Source organism: Struthio camelus, chromosome 2 (assembly GCF_040807025.1).
Source record: "Struthio camelus isolate bStrCam1 chromosome 2, bStrCam1.hap1, whole genome shotgun sequence".
In the NCBI taxonomy this organism is placed as follows: domain Eukaryota; kingdom Metazoa; phylum Chordata; class Aves; order Struthioniformes; family Struthionidae; genus Struthio; species Struthio camelus.
The window spans coordinates 59,353,718-59,369,455 of NC_090943.1; the positions used below are offsets into that span (position 1 = coordinate 59,353,718).

The window sequence follows — 15,738 nt, forward strand, 5'->3', positions numbered from 1 at the left end:
TCATAAAAAAACGTGCCTCACAGTAGTAAAGGTAATCATACGTACATACCGGGAGGGGATCTCTCTGCTCATTTTCTCACAACAACCACAAAGCAGGAAATTTGACTCTTTCTGAACGTGTATTTTTAATTTTCCAAGAACTCTTCAGCTTTGTGTTCCTTTGCCCCCTTAAGTAGTTTTTAAATTATTATATTTATATTGAATCAGTTAGTTTTAAAAGCCAGATCATGCAAATCTTTATTCATGCCAACAGCCTCACTGGATTCAACAGGACTACTCGCTTCAGTATAAGCTGGTAGAAACCAGCATCTAAAATTCTCATTCTGCATGTTAGCCTGTTTCATGTTTCTTGCAAACTTAAACCTTCTTCGGCCTTCACTTCTTTTGTTTTGAGGGGATATCTTCTAATGTGTTAGCTTAAAAAAAAAACCTTTCCCTGTTTTATTCAGTGCTGCTGTAGTTGTATTCAATTCATTAGCAAGTGGTTTGCATCCACTGAGAAGAGCTGTCTGAAATAGCAGTGTCACAGCATTCATCATCATTACATCAGCAGTAGGGAAGTTCATACTGATTGCTATCAGCAACCAGAGTGCCCCAATCAGCGTGCAAGCAAACATAGCATGTTTAATTTTTCAGAAATGACTCTGGGTATTTGGGGTGTTCATAGGTACCACTTTGATCCACGCTACTGGAAGCGGTCTTTGGGGATATAATACATCTTAAACAGCACAACTGTATGAAAGTGAAAAACACTAGGGGAGGCATGAAGAACAATCAGGAAATTACAGTCTTTCTCAAGCATAGAGAACCCTTTATCAATTTTATCAAAACTGGTCACATTGTTCCTTGGGATTATTTAAGGATAAAAAAAAAATTCTGTCTTGTTCAGATACATTCAAATGCAAAATTTGTATGAAACTATTTTATGCTATTATGTGAGAGCTATTTCACACTGATTTAGACAAGCTTGATTCAGGTACAGTTAACTTCCAAAACCCACCTAGATTTCAGCATTGCTTTCCATCAAACACACTGGCAAAGCTGCATTCACAAAGCTACCTATGACAGTTCCTCCTTGAAAAACAGGCGAAAGCTCAGATGCTTCAATAAATATCTTCCAGTTGCATCATTAACCTCCCATTATACCTCACCATTTTCGTAACAGCTATAGGAACTAGTTTAAATACATTTTTAGGTAGTTGTATCTTTTTTTTCACTTCTTTGTGAGCTAAGGCAGAATTCTGAAACCTCTTATCAACTACTGCCAGGCTAATTTTGTTCAGATTCTTCCCTGTTGACCCAACTGACCACAGTAAGACTGTCCGATATAAGCTAAGCAAAATTTAGTCTTAGATTCACTATATACAAGAACATAACTAATAAATTGGTAAAAAAGAAATCTTATACTTCACAATACTCATCTTTGTGTAATGTAATTTCATGATCTATAAATGTGCTAGTTGCAACCAGTATACTACTTATAAATCTGTTCTGAAATGCAAAGTAAAATTTAAAAAAAAAAAAAAAAAAAGAGCTAGAATCAGATAGGAGGATTTGTTGCTTGAAATTAAAAAATACCCCAAGTTAGAGGGCACAAGCGTATTAACACAGTCTTTCCAAATTCATTGCTGCCTGCTGTCTTTTCCTGTAGGTTACTTTCCTTTGATTTATTTCTCCCATGAAGACTGAAAAACCAACTAAACCTAAAGCCTGGTTAATGATGATCTGATCTGTTCCTGATAGGTTAAATAGCTTGTGGCAACAATAATGCAGGATCACAAACACAAAGGCAATCAGCTTGGCAAAGCAGTACTATTAGCATCCCCATGATTAAGATCCTAAGTGAGAAATTATTCTATGGAATACACTGAACTACTGCTCAAGTGTAATAAATGCTAGACTCCAGAGGAATCACATTTGCTTACATCTTTCTGATGCAGAAAAAACTGAATTGCTAAAAGTTCAGTGAATATTTTAAAACATGCACATATCATAGGATCAATAAAGATCAGTGTAAAACTTTCTACTAAAGCAGCATCTCAGTTACTTTTAATACACATCACCCATGGATCCTTACAAAGTAGATTATCTCTACTTCTGTTACAGGATTTAGAAAGCAACATGTTAAGTAAAACTCCAATTAAATGTTTTACTATTACTTCAACAGATTAGACTCTGTATCTAAATAAAACAGCTTTCCACAGGGAAAGAAGTGATTCTTAGTTTCTTACCCAGCAAACAGAATTTAATGGATAAAATTTAATGGATTCAGGTCAAACTGCCCGTTTCCTCAAAGCCCCCTTTCTCCATCTCTAACCGAACCAGCTATCTGGAGACAAGTAACACAAAACTGAGGGTCACAGGGCCAGAACTTACAACACATTTTAGAAGCTTTAAATCTCAGATTTTATGCATCTTCTGAGGTAAACATTTATAGCCCATTCAGCATATTCAATCAAAAATTCATAATCCATTTAGCAATTCAATCCACGAGCATTTGTTACTTTAATCATATGGGCTTGTATTCCTTTTTCTTCCTTGTTTTAACTTTGCCTCTCTTAAAAACTAAATCTAAATATAGACAGTGAAAACTATTTAAAAATATACACGCCTGTACATGTTCTTTTTTAAAATAATAAAAATTAAGAAGGTCCACATAAGTCTCCACAGCAGAAATATATTGGGAAGGGAGGGGTTAAAAACAGTAATGCACTTACCCTTTACAAATCAGAACTCATGTCCAATTAAACTAATACTGCTAGAAAATTCAGAATAAGCTGTGCTAGTGCTTGTTTTGCAGTCCTACATGTACTTACGCTTCAAACTCTAAGAGTAGGAAAGACTCTAGTAATTATGTCAAAGTAAGATTAGCTGGAAAAGAATTACCACGGGGGAAAAAAGATCTCCTGTAGACTTTACTGTTTGTAGCAATCGGTTAAAATAAATGGAGAAACTTTAAACTTCCCTACCAAATCTACACTCAGTTTTTGCCTATAACTTTCTTCATGAATTCAATAGTACTAAATTCAAAACAAATTTAAATAATAGCAAAGTAACTTCCTTCTGTAAAACACTTGTCTTACGAAACCTTATTTTGAGCATTCGTGATGTGGATTTGAAAGGACAGGAATATGCCACAAAGGAAGACAATCAACAAGCCTTGCTGTGTTGATAACAAACCCTATGACTTCCTCTGCTGATACTGTTATTAGCACTAGAAACACTTTGGTGAGGATATAGCATGTTGTTTTTTTTTTCCTTTTCCTTCTTGCCAGTTTTTCCACAAACAGGTTAGTAAAACAAATTGCAAGTACCTGTAAAGGGTGTGTTTTACATTATGACTTATTTATCAAATAAAAGATCACTACAGCTGTCACAGAAAAACACAGAAATACTCTAACTTAGAGCACTAACACTAAACATGATTTCTAATGGCATGATCGTTTTCTTCAGACGTTTTCCTTTATCTCATCAACCCCAACAGATGAAAGTTTCTCTAGAATCAAAACCAGATCTATATATCAATGTCAATCTATACAAGCACTAAACTGAAGGAAGAATATATTTAATGTACATCTATTGCAAAGATGCATCTACGGTTTCTAACTTATGATATGCAAATGAAAGAAGAAAAGACGGCATTTCACATTTTACAATTAGCATTTTAAAACAAGATTAAAGGAATCACGTAAGAGTGTTTTTGAAAGTGCCATGTTTTGATCACCATTCCTAATCCTGGAATCCTATTTATCTACTCAGTATACTTTAAGGTTAAGGGATGCCTTTATCCAGAATTTCACATTCTAACCCAACACAGATGTTTGAACAAGTAAAAGAGCTAGGAAAGCTTGATGTATCCAAAAAGGGCTTCAAGTGTGAAAGGTACTTTATAAAACTTTATCTTCAGCCTTTAAAGTTTATTTTAGGTTTTACACCTGTCTCATAGTAGCAGTAAAAGAGCATCAAGATTCCTTCAAGTTTCTGTAACTTGACAAAATAAAACAGGACAATGCTGAACTGCTGCAGTATAAATTACCTCACAGCCCACTGTCCCTGTTCAAATAGTATAATCAAAGAATTACACAGCTGTCTTGTTTTCCCAGAAAAAAAAAAATTGCATTCTGAACTGAAGTGCCAAGCCAAACCACACCAAACCATATGTCTTGTTATTTAAGAATCTGTAGTGCTACGATTTCATTTTAACATACGCAGTTCAGAACAGCAGATATTGCACTGAAATGACACGAGCTTGATCTGTTTTCCTGACTATTCAGTTTCAGGTATTCACACATCTTATTTAATTAAGGCATTCCCTCAGCAGCTGGATGAAGTACTCTTTATATACAGTTGAGTTTTCCGACATGAAAAGATTTCTATATAAAGAAAATAGAAAATCATACAAAAGAGCAAACACAGTTGGGGGAAGGTTCAGCTCAAACCCATCAGAAGGTTAGTTAGGTCCTTTAGCCCTGCTCTAAATCACAGATCTTCTACCATAAAAATACAGTAGTATTTTGAGCATCATTAAAAAATATATACATATTCCTCCTGGTAATCACTGCAACAAGTAACTGACAGTACAGTGGAATCTTCAGCTATCAAAATCATTCAATCCGATCTCTTGACACTGGATTCTGATCATATCAATTCTTGACACCCAGGAACTATTTAGAGAAAAATGTGTTCTATCCCAATTAGTTAGTCCCTTGTTATAGTCTAAATAAAATTCAAGTATCTGTCTGTAAAGATCAATGTATTGTCTTGTTTCTTGTTTTGTTCTCAAAAAGAGAGACAAACCAACTCTTCAGATCAGCAGCCAATTTATAATACACTTTCAACATAATGCAGGTACAATTTATATGTACAGCATACACCACAACAAAACCACAGTATGATGCCCGTGCAAGCTTTAAGAAAGTTTTCCCCTAAATCTCCGCAGAAAGCAGCCTTAAAAGAAACCAGGGATTAGAGTGAGCTGGAAGGTAGGGAGGGGACTTACCTCAAACCTAGCCAAGCGGAAATCAGAGCAGTAATTCTGCAAGTCGGCAGAGTACACTTTTAGAGCGGTAATGGTGTGAAGAAGTGCTGGGCAGCATTGCCTGAAGGCAGCACTAATACACTGATGACTAATGACTGGGCCATGCAGACAATGAATTTGGGGGCTGAAAACTAACAGAAACCGTGCAGTATCCTGACAAATGGGCTTTCAAAATTTCATTCATTGAGTAACCTTTAAGCACAAAATTGGCTCAAGTTCTCTTGGGAATAACATGACACGTTGTGGGACAATAAGTATTTTCCTCTTTAATTAAAGCTATTACACCAAACACATAAACATGATTACAGTGAATAAAATATAAGAATTAAGTATTTAACAGCCAGGACAGGACTTAAGATCCCGAAGTTGAGGTGCAACACCACTCGTTCATAAGGGTCGACAAATCCCAGGGTTAACTGCCCAATTCACTGAAATTCACCCTTGGTAGAATACATTTTCCCTTCTCTGCCACTTAAAGGAGAATGAGAACTTCAAACATACGTTTAATGAGCTGCTACAAATACAATTGGTTAAAAGAGGCTCAGAAATGATGTACTAAAAGCTATATTGTGCTTAGAATTACAACTGAAAAAGTCTCATTTTAAAGAGCCCAGTCAAAGTCAAGCCCCCATAAAACAAATCAAGCCCCATATAAACTCTGCAACTTTGTGTACTGACAAACACATTAAAACAACAGAATCACTCTTTAAAGGGGCTCTTTTTTTCCGTGTAACTTGACTTCCAATTTGAAAATCGCAATTTTGGCTATTTTTACAGGCAGAATGAAATATGTAAAGTGTCTCTAAATTAACAAGTACCACTTGCCCTAGACAGCATCGCCTTTAGCAGCTCCTAAAAACTTCAGAAAAGGATCTTAAAACAGGAAGCTTAGTGAGCTCATAAAACTGTTGTTGGAGCCAGGAACACATAGCATATTTAATCTGCAAACTGTGAGAGTCTACAATGATTTCAGCAAGATCTGAGGCATGCCCTCAAGGTTTGCTGGGATCTGGGATTAGGGAGTTGATAAGAACCCTCTACTGCCCATGGACATGTTTTTCTTCTGCAGTTAAACACAAATGCATAGAGACGTTTGACTGCTGCTTGGCGTTACTGCTCAAGTTATATAAAAGCTTTGCAGCTCCTTTTGCTGTCAATATATCAAAGTTAAAAAAAATCATCAAAGTGTGAAATTTCATTTAAAGTCTTTGCCAGTCTACAGCTCTATTTCACAGACCTATCAAATAAAAGTAAAGATGAAAAATATACTGAAAGAACTTGAAAAGTTTGCAGCAGCACCCATGTCCTATTTTTGTTTATTCTGTCTCATTTTATTTGATTTTAAAGTATAACAAATCAATTCCCTTATAAAAATGACAAAGTCTAAAGGGAGGATGTCTATAAAACCTATGGTTAAAAGACAACTTGAAATCATTATTACAGCTGAACCTTTTGTTGAATAAAAAGCTTCCTCTGTAGCCATCTTAGCATTTTAATTGCCTAACTGCAAGTTGGCAGAAAATTTCTTGAATCTTCCAAAACAATCACAATGACTACAGAATATGAGTGCCAGAAAAACTAAAGCCTTCTTCAAAGTATTCTTTAGCTAGGGATTTACAACAATTGCATAAAGAAGAAAAGTCTGACTTTTAAGATAATCTACTATAGTCTAAAAGCATTAACATTCCATTACTAAGGTTTTCCTGAGGATTTCATGACTCATTGATTCACTTTTCCTTCAAGTCTGTTTTTTCTTTGTACATTACTGTCTCCATATAGTTGAGTGCATGCAACACTGATCATTAAACTGTTTCCTTCCATAACTCCAAATAAATCCTGCTTTAATAACCATCAGATTCCTTATTTATTGGGCAAAGATGACTAACTTTTCACTAACGCTCTGCCACACAAAAATATGCCATTCCTTGCTCGAATTCACAGGGTGCAATTCAAACATGCTACAGAGTACAGGTAATGAAACAGCTTTCCCAAAAATGAGGCAGGAAGTATAACTGGAACTTTTAGGGGCTCATATCAAATGCACGGATTAGTTTTTCTTTAAATATAACTAGTTTGCAAGATGGACAAATTATCTTTATATTTCAATGTGGAAAGCTTTAATATTGTGGTTTCTCTATCACTAATGCCAAAATAAATAGAAATGATTTATAAAAATCAATACTTTAATTTCCTAGTTACAACAAAAATGTTGTGTTTGAAAACACGTATCTTTCTCAAATGAAGGTTACTTATTGCGGTAGATGCTGTCTTGGCCACTGCGTATGTTTTCAAGCCAAAAACATTACCCCATTTAGGCAGGAAAATGCAGGTGATGCCTTTGTTTTCTAGCACTTTTGCAGAAATGCTTTGGAAAACAGAATATAATACTGAGAAATACGTGCAATCATCTGAATACAGTATAGTGCACACATTCAGACACCTTAAGCCATAGTTTTACTTCCATTTCTGCTTAAGAAAAGGATATATCTGGACTGAGAGTGTCCTTTTCTTACTCGTTCTTCTTATTCATTCCAAAGCACACAATCTTTCACTTAAAAGAAATAATGTTCCCCTTTAAAGTAGGCGTCTCTCAGAGCTACTATTATTTATGCTTTTAATAGGCTATGCACCAAACTGAAAGTATTTACATACTAGCTAGTTAAACCCAAACCTTCATTACATAAACAACTCTCAGGAGGCTGACTACAGTTTACATTGTTAAACTCATTCACCATTACTTTTAATATGCATTTCCTCAACTGAAACGCTGTGGTGTGGACAGGGCAATTTTTACATTTTAAGGTTACTTTACTTTTAAAACACAGCATTTGTCTTCCTTCAAAATAATCATGACATATGTAATTAAGAAACTGCCAGATCATTATTAATTTTTAATAAAGGACCTAAATGAAATAATTATAGGAATCAATCAGTGAGGCACCTTTCCAAATTACAATGCAACTGCACAAATACTCAAACTACTTAAGGCCAGTTCTTGCAGATTTCAATCCACAATCTCTCTGAATCCCGAATCAAAAACAATTTTGTAGCACGGAGAAACCTGAAGATTTCTCACTGTTCCACTGACTTAAATGGTTTCAAAATAGATACCAGCATCATGCGCAGAAGGACAGGCAGCAGTGCCCTCTTAAATATGTTTGTTAGTTTAATTAGCCACGTATTTCAAAGCCTTTGAATTCTGCTTCTAAGTTTCTCTCTAGCACACACAAAAGAATGAAGTATGCGTGTTGAAGCTTAAAAATCCTGTTTATTAAGCCTTGAAAATCAAGCGGGAAGTAGCAAGGGCATGATGGTGATGAATATTTTGCTGTGGACTGCTACCTAATACTCCTTTAGTTAAGTAGCCTCTAAAACGTGACACTGTATATCAAGTGGACAGCTATCCATACCTTTGACTAAAAGGGTCTTTGAGATCCGTACAGTCCATCATTTCAAACTGAAGTGGCAGCTGGAAAATGTGGAACAGCTGGCAAGGAGCTGAGAGAAAATGTTTTACATAAATATATCTACATATAAACTGGCAGAAGGCCACAAACACTGTACCCGAAGGACCGGATCAAAACTATACACCAGAGGGTTAAAAAAATTTCGGGCGGTTGGGGGGGGGGGGGGAGCCCGCAGGGAGGATTTCCTTTTACCTTTTCTCTTCACGTGGTGCGAGGATTTGGGAGCTGGGCACTGGCGAGCGCGAGCCAGCGAGCTCGTTTGGAGGCACAGGAATTGTGTAAACAACCCGCGTTTACGGGCTAATTAAAATAACAGAGGATCCACTTTCCTCAAACCCTTCAAAGTTAAGCGACGTGAAAATCCGCCGAGGCCCTAGCACGGGGGGGGGGGGGGTTTGAGGGGGAGCCCCGCGGCCCCCTCAGCGCCTCCCCCCATCCCCCTGGCCGGCGCGCTGGGCCGCGGGGGGGCCGGCCCGGCCCGACCTGACCCGGCCGGGGCTCTGCAGCTCCCCAAACTCGAATAAGTGCCAAAAGCGGCAGCACCAAGCAGCGGCAGCACCGGCGCGGGGACGGCACCGGCACCCCCCCCACCCCACCCTACCCTACCCTACCCCCCCGCCCCTCACACGGCTTCCCCCCGCACGCAACTTTCCGCCGGCCCCGCGGCCCGCCGCGCCGGGACGCCCAACGGCCGCCCTAACGGCCGCCCTAACGGCCGCGCCACCCGCCCGCCGCATCCCCCCCGCCGGGGCGCGCCGTGACAGGGTCGCCCCTCCGCCTGCTCCCCGCCTTCCCCCTCGCAGAAAGTTTGCCGCCCTCCCCGCCCGGGCTTGAAACAAACAGCCTCGGAGTTTCTCCGGGGCCGAGGAAAGGGACAGGCAGCGGCTGCCGGTCCGCAGCGGGACGCGGTGCGCGGCCGGCGTGCGGGGCGCCCGGCGGCAGGGGAGGCTCCCCCCCACCCCCCGGGCTCCCGCGGCGCCGCTTCAACTCGCGCACTCTTTGACAGCCATTTTTGGGGGGTTAGATCCCTCCTCTGTCCTCCCCTCGCCGGCAAGTTAGAGAAGCGGGGAAGTTAGGGGACAGGGAGCGGGCTGGGCGATGAAAAGAAAGTGCCGAGGAGCGGGGCAGCGCCCCGGGAACAAAGAACTTCTCGGCAAACTCGGTACGTACCTGCCGCCGCTGCCGCCGCCGCCGCCGCCGCGCCCCCGCACTGCCATGGGCCGGGGCCGCCCCACCGCCGCGGCTAGCGGGGCCGACCCCCGCCGGGGGCAGCGGGCATGTTGCCCGGGGTGGGGGTGGAGGGGGGGGGAGGCGGGTTGGCGGGTGCTGGTGTCGGCGGTGGTGGTGGTGTCCCTGCCCTCCTCCCGCGGGGAGCAGTGCGTGCGTGCGTGTGTGTGTGTGCGGATCCGACATCAGTTTCAGTGATCGTGTAATCTGATCCCTTCTGACTCACTCGCACTGACTGACATTTCTGATTTGGTTCAACCAAAAGAAAAAAAAAAAAAAAGGAAGGGGGGGCGGAGGAGAAAAAGAAGAAGAAGAAATTAAAAAAAAAAAAAAGCGGGGGGGTGAATCCACTGCCTCGTGTCAAACAATTTTCGGAGGGCCGGGGGGACCCCTCCATCCCGTCCCCTCTCACGGCACCGCCGACGGCGGCCGGCTTTGTTTTTGGCTCCGCACAGTCACCGAAGGAGGGAAATAAAAACATTGCGCCGAGATACTCACGTGTTGGAAAAGTTGTCCCTTTTGCTTTCCTCCCTCTCACACACTCAACTCCTCTCCTCCTCCTCGTCCAAGTTTTACAGATGTTGCAGGGCGCCTCTCCGCCACCGCCCCCTCTTTCAGGCGCTGCCCTCAAGATCACAGCGGGGGGGGGGGAGGCTCTTTAGGGATAATTTCTAATCCAAACACCCTCCCCTCAATTTCGGGGCCCCCCCTCCCCTTTTTCTCCCCCGCTGTCTTCAAGCGCTGACGGCGGTGGAGGGGCTTCCTCTCTCCTCGCCCCCTTCCCGCGGCGTGTTGCAGCCCCCGCTCCTTCCTGCCCGGGGGAAGCGCCGCCGGGGCGAGGGTCCCCCCGGCCCGCTGGGAAGGGGGTGATTATTGCACTGGGGAAAAGCGGGCGCTGGAGGAGCAGCAGCAGCAGCGCGGAGGGCTGCGCCCCGGGGTGCGGGTGCGGGTCCGGCCGGCGGCCTGGCGGGCTGCGACCCGCGCTAGGCGCGCTCTCGGCATGACACCCCGCACCCGGCCCTCCTCCTCCTCCTCCCCCCCCGGCCCCTTCCCTCCCTCTCTCCCTCCTCGGCCCGGCCCGGCCCGGCCCGGAGGCGGCGACACCCCGCCCACAGCCCGGAGGCAGCGCGGGGGGACGACGGGCCCTCCCCGAAAACGCTCCCCCCCCCCCCTCCGCGGCCGGCTCTTCCTCCCTCCCCTCTTCCTCCTCTCCTTCCCTGTCCGTCAGCCAGCGGCCGGCTCGCTGGGAAAAGTCACCCCCGGCCTCCCCCCGCCGTGCCCGGGCTCGTTTGATCCCCTTTCTCCCGCCCTGAGGGGTCGTGGCCTTCCCCCCCCCCCCAAAATTCAGGGCTTTTAGGGGGAAAACGCGCCAGCTGGGCGGTTGTGCTATGTGCGCGCCGGCTGCCGAGCCGTCAGGATGCGCGGCGGCGCGCTGCCGGCCTTGAGGGACTTGCAGGAAAGTTTCGCCGAAGCCATGTGACTGGGGAAAAACGGCGCTTTCGGGTAAAAAAAGGGGCACGCTCGTGCGGAGGGCAGGGCGGGAGCGGGGCCTTCCCCGCACCGGCCGGCCGGCTCCCCCGGCCCCCCCCCCCGGCTCCCTGCGCGGGGAGTCACCAGTAACAGGAACCGGGAAGCCAGAAAGCCAGAAGAGCACACAACTTTTTTGTTCTAATGTTTCTGTCTTCCAGGAAATGATCCGTCGTGACAAGATACCCTGCCTTCCCCCCCCCCCCCCCCGCAGATCGCTCCCCTGGTACCAAAATAGAAAATGAGAAAATAGAAATGAGCGTTATCATCACAGCCATTTTCCATCAAGTCAAAAGGTGGGGTTGGCTCGCAGGAAAAGCGTATGCATTTGAGTTATTGCCATCGCAGTGCCAAATATTTCATATAAAATTTGTTCATAACCTGGCTCACAATAGAGCCAAGCACAGATTTGTTACGTACCTTCAGCCAGGTTCATAAGCTCTGACTACCCTAAGCATTTGAGAAGTCCCACAAAAAAAATCAATGGTACTTGAAGACAGGCATGTTTGCTGATGTAAACGAGAGACTAGCCTTTGATGCTATGCATTTCACAAAGCTTCCCTAAATCTTGCCATTGAAAATGTTCGGCATTTTATTACAAAACAAAGCTGTAGGTAAATTGTGTTCTTAAAGCTCGAAGCACTAAAATCGAAAACCTACTGGATAATTCGACCTTTCTCTCTTCCTTTTATTATTGCTTTTAGGTCTAGTAAAACCTTCATAGTGCAGAGGGAAGTTTTTAAGTAAGAAGTAAACATCAAGTTTAAAAACAAGGGGAAGACTTTAACACTTAAGAATAAAGTGTTAAGAATTAAGAATTAAACTTTAAATACCGTATTTTAATATGGTATTTAGGGATCTTAGTTTATGATTTTCTTTTCAGAAGTACAGAGAAGGCAATCTTATCAGACCCTAATGCCACCATATATCCAAATTTCCTCATTTTCATTGTTTTTCTTCACCTGGAAATCTCTGCGCACAAAAAGAAAACCTTGGAGAGATGCGTGTAATTTCTGTATGTCCCAAGCATGGTCACATCAATTGCGCTGCCATTCCCAGGCCTGCCTATTTGTGCGCGCACAAGAATTTTGTAGCACAAACCCAATGTGCCTGGTGGACCCCTGACTTTCAGGACGTGCTGTAGTTGAAGGCTTTCATGGCAAATGAGACAGGCAGATCATCCGATCTGCACACACACGCTCAGGCCGGCAGATCCCAGGCACGTCTGACTCCCATGCACGGCAGAGAATTCAGGGCCAGCGCTCTGTCCCCACGGAAAGGACAGCGATTTGTGAACCTGGCATGACGACCCTGTAGCCGGCTACTTCACTGCATACTGACAGGCAAATCATATCCCTGCTCAGAGTGAGCAGCACTTTGTTGCCCAACCTTTAGTGCTGACAGGCATAGGGCTACGTGAGAAGGAGTCGTGCTATTCAGAGTGAATACATGTATCCGGAGCTGATATTCTTCCACCTTTTTTCATCATTCATGACTTCCTTTTTGAAGGAAAAATATATATTTCCCTGGGAAAATATCAGCTGTCTCATGATAATAGGATACTAGGATATGGTACAGTGGTTGTTTTGTTTTAGATATATAAATATATCGGGGGGGGGGGCTCAGAATATTTAGCTTAACCTCTAGTCGATGTAGAGATTGTTTTAAGAGCCATCAGTCCTTCAACTGTTTCAGGCCCCTTCTCTCCTTCTCTGCCTGTTGCCTACTCGTTCGTATTTTTATAATTTTTTTCTTAAACTTTTTTTTTTTTCCTGTTTGCATAATGGAACCCCTTAAGAGTAATGGGGGAACTTAACAAACAAACAAAATGTTGCTTTATAAAAGAAACAAATTAACGTGGAAAAATCCTGTTGGTATAAGTTTTACAGTTTTGGTAATCTTAAGTTTAACAAAAGGTAGAAAATATGTTCAAAACGGGGACATGATTTTAAGTTGAGGATGGCCTTTCAAATCAGTATTCCTCTTGGCCTTTTGAACAAAGAAACTCCTATTTTCTGAAAGTTTGAATATCTTTTCATGTCATAAAACTAAATTTCATGTTTTATTATTATGATTCACATCAGTTCTGTTCAAGGCACACTTTTCTTATTAAAAAAAAAAAAATCACAACATCTTTCAAAACACTTGGATCCCAGCAAAATTAAGACAGCCAAAAAAATTTAAAAACTGAAAAGCAATTAGAATGCTTTGAGTTGTGCTTATGAAAGGAAAAAAAAAAAGGACTTCTGACACATTTCTGAGCAGTGGAAGTTTTGAGAGAAGAGAAACAGAAGCAACGACCAAGGTTTCTGCCTGTGCCTGTCTGAATGGTCAGGCCTAGCAGAAGATGAAAAATGAAGGAGAGTGGGTGACATCTGCCATTTGAAATGTATTGTAAATGTTTCAACACCTTGACAATGAAATGCGTAACAGAAGCTTAGAGCATCCAAGACCCTTCAGCTAAACAAAATGAAAATGGGCAGATCTGTTTAAGGAGGTGCCTTTCTTAAAAATCTTTTATGTCTGCTTCAGAGAAATTGTACTTTAAAGAAGCAAAAGCAAGACAAAAATTGCATATTAACAAGATTTAATGATCCTTCCATACATCTGGATTGTCCTTCCAAGAGAAACTAAACCATGAGACTTGCCTATGATGTTTCTCTGCAAATAGGAATTCTCTCTTTTAGAAGACCTGCTGGTCAATGCCAAAACCCAGCTCTGACAGAAGATTAGCTCAACCATAGCATGTTTCTGCCAAAACTCATATCACACGCAATACTCATGCATTTCAAACTACTTTATGTCCCCACTTCTTTCTGCCTGTGTCTTGAAAATTACAGGCTCCTGGAGCATGTGCTCACGTTCCCTTTTTTGCTGCACCCATCATTCCAGGAAAGCACAATCTGCAGGAGCAGGTAGTCTGCTGACATAAGCTGCAATACAAAAGACCTGGTATTAGGTCACACCAAGAGTCACTCTTCTCACCGCTCCCATTTTCACCACCCTCCACTTTCTGTCCAATCCCAGCAAATACTCAGCCCCTGGAGACTGCTGCCTCCAGCATTCTTAATACGGGCCACTTTGGGGGATTGCCACCCACTCACACACACTCTTTGGCTCATCAGCACCCATCTCCCCATCAGTAGCCAGACACCCACCCAGGTAGTGCTGATTTTCCAGCTAAGCGCTACCCCCTAGAATCACCCAAAAGCAGACAAAGCTATCAAGGTACTAACGTATTTGCCAAAAACTAAATACCTTTTTGGAATAATTCCCATGACATGGGTGCACATCTGCAGAACATGCGGAACCGTGCTTCCCGCGGTCTCACTGGGACAACCTCAGGGAGCGCAGGTGGAACAGCAGAATACGGAGCAATAGCACTGCTTTCTGGTCATTTTGGCAATATCCATGAAGCAGTATCCACCAGCATGAGAGAACTTGGCCAGTTTGTCTCAGTCCCTCCCATGCAACCCCCTTGTTGCATGGTTGTCTAGTACAGAAGAGAGGTCTCAAAATATAGCTGGTGGAAGAAATGAAGTGGTACCATGTGGAAGTCCTCAGAGTCTGTAGAAGGAGCAGGGAAAGATGCATGGCCTAAGGTGGGACGTAACGCTGATATGTGGCAGTCGCTAGATTTGGGAAGGATAAAAACCTCCCAAATGTTGCCCAGTCAGGACAAAAACATAACTCCAGAACTAGCAGGGAATTGATATGGGGAAGATAAATAGGTAGATGGTGCCTAGGCAGGGAAAGAACTGATTAGTTGCAAGAATCTTTTAGTTTTGAAGGAAACTATAAACTTGTATCACTGCAGACTGCATAACTCCCATCTCATTTTGGTCTCTGGTGAGAACCAAATCACCTTTACTTTTCTGTGAGAAAGGCTATCAGTAACTGTTGTATTCCTGGAGGAAGACTGGGAAAATCACTACAGATGTTTTTAAAAAATCTGGAGCCAATACCATGATTTTTCCTGCAGTCTGCTTGTAACTTTGTACCCTTCTAGATTAGCAATTACATACCATAGCATTGCCAAAATACCATTCACAAGGCTGTATAAAAATACTGTATTCTCAGGTGTTTTTATTATCACCTCAGACCCTGAAATCTTGTAATTAATTGAGAATCACAGCTTGCACTCAAGCAAAGAGAAATCTTCAACGTCCAGAACAGCAAATAAAAGTTAATCAGGAGTTTTATAAAAGCTCAAAATCACATATAGAAAGAACTCCCCTTTTATCATTTAAAGAACAAAAATCTCATGAGACCCAAGCTGATCCCCCAGTTATTTTTCTTTGGACTCAGGTTTTTGGACCCATTCACCTGGCAGTATTGTAAAACTGCAGTCATACTGTGGAACGTTATTAAAATTACGTAAATGTCACGGACCTGAATTATTAGTCAGGAAGGTGTGTTATTTACTTACTGATTTTTAACTCTTTGCATTCACTTATCTTACAAGGCTAGACTGATCTC

General features: G+C 42.7%; 1 protein-coding gene across 9 annotated transcripts in view; it reads right to left on the reverse strand.

Moving 5' to 3' along the window:
- GLI3 (GLI family zinc finger 3) overlaps window positions 1–10,787 on the reverse strand; it is a 219,281-nt gene extending 208,494 nt beyond the window's left edge. For 2 of the 9 annotated variants that reach the window (XM_068935976.1, XM_068935979.1), the window contains exons 1-2: window positions 10,231–10,773; window positions 8,449–8,536 (exon numbers count right to left, since the gene is read on the reverse strand). The gene's annotated coding sequence lies outside the window, so the exon portion shown is untranslated. Of the gene's footprint in view, window positions 1–4,999; window positions 5,024–8,448; window positions 8,537–9,675; window positions 9,757–10,230 lie in introns of those variants that run through there. The other 7 variants (XM_068935978.1, XM_068935975.1, XM_068935977.1 and 4 more) reach the window with 4 other exon arrangements.
- Window positions 10,788–15,738: the final 4,951 nt, after the last annotated feature.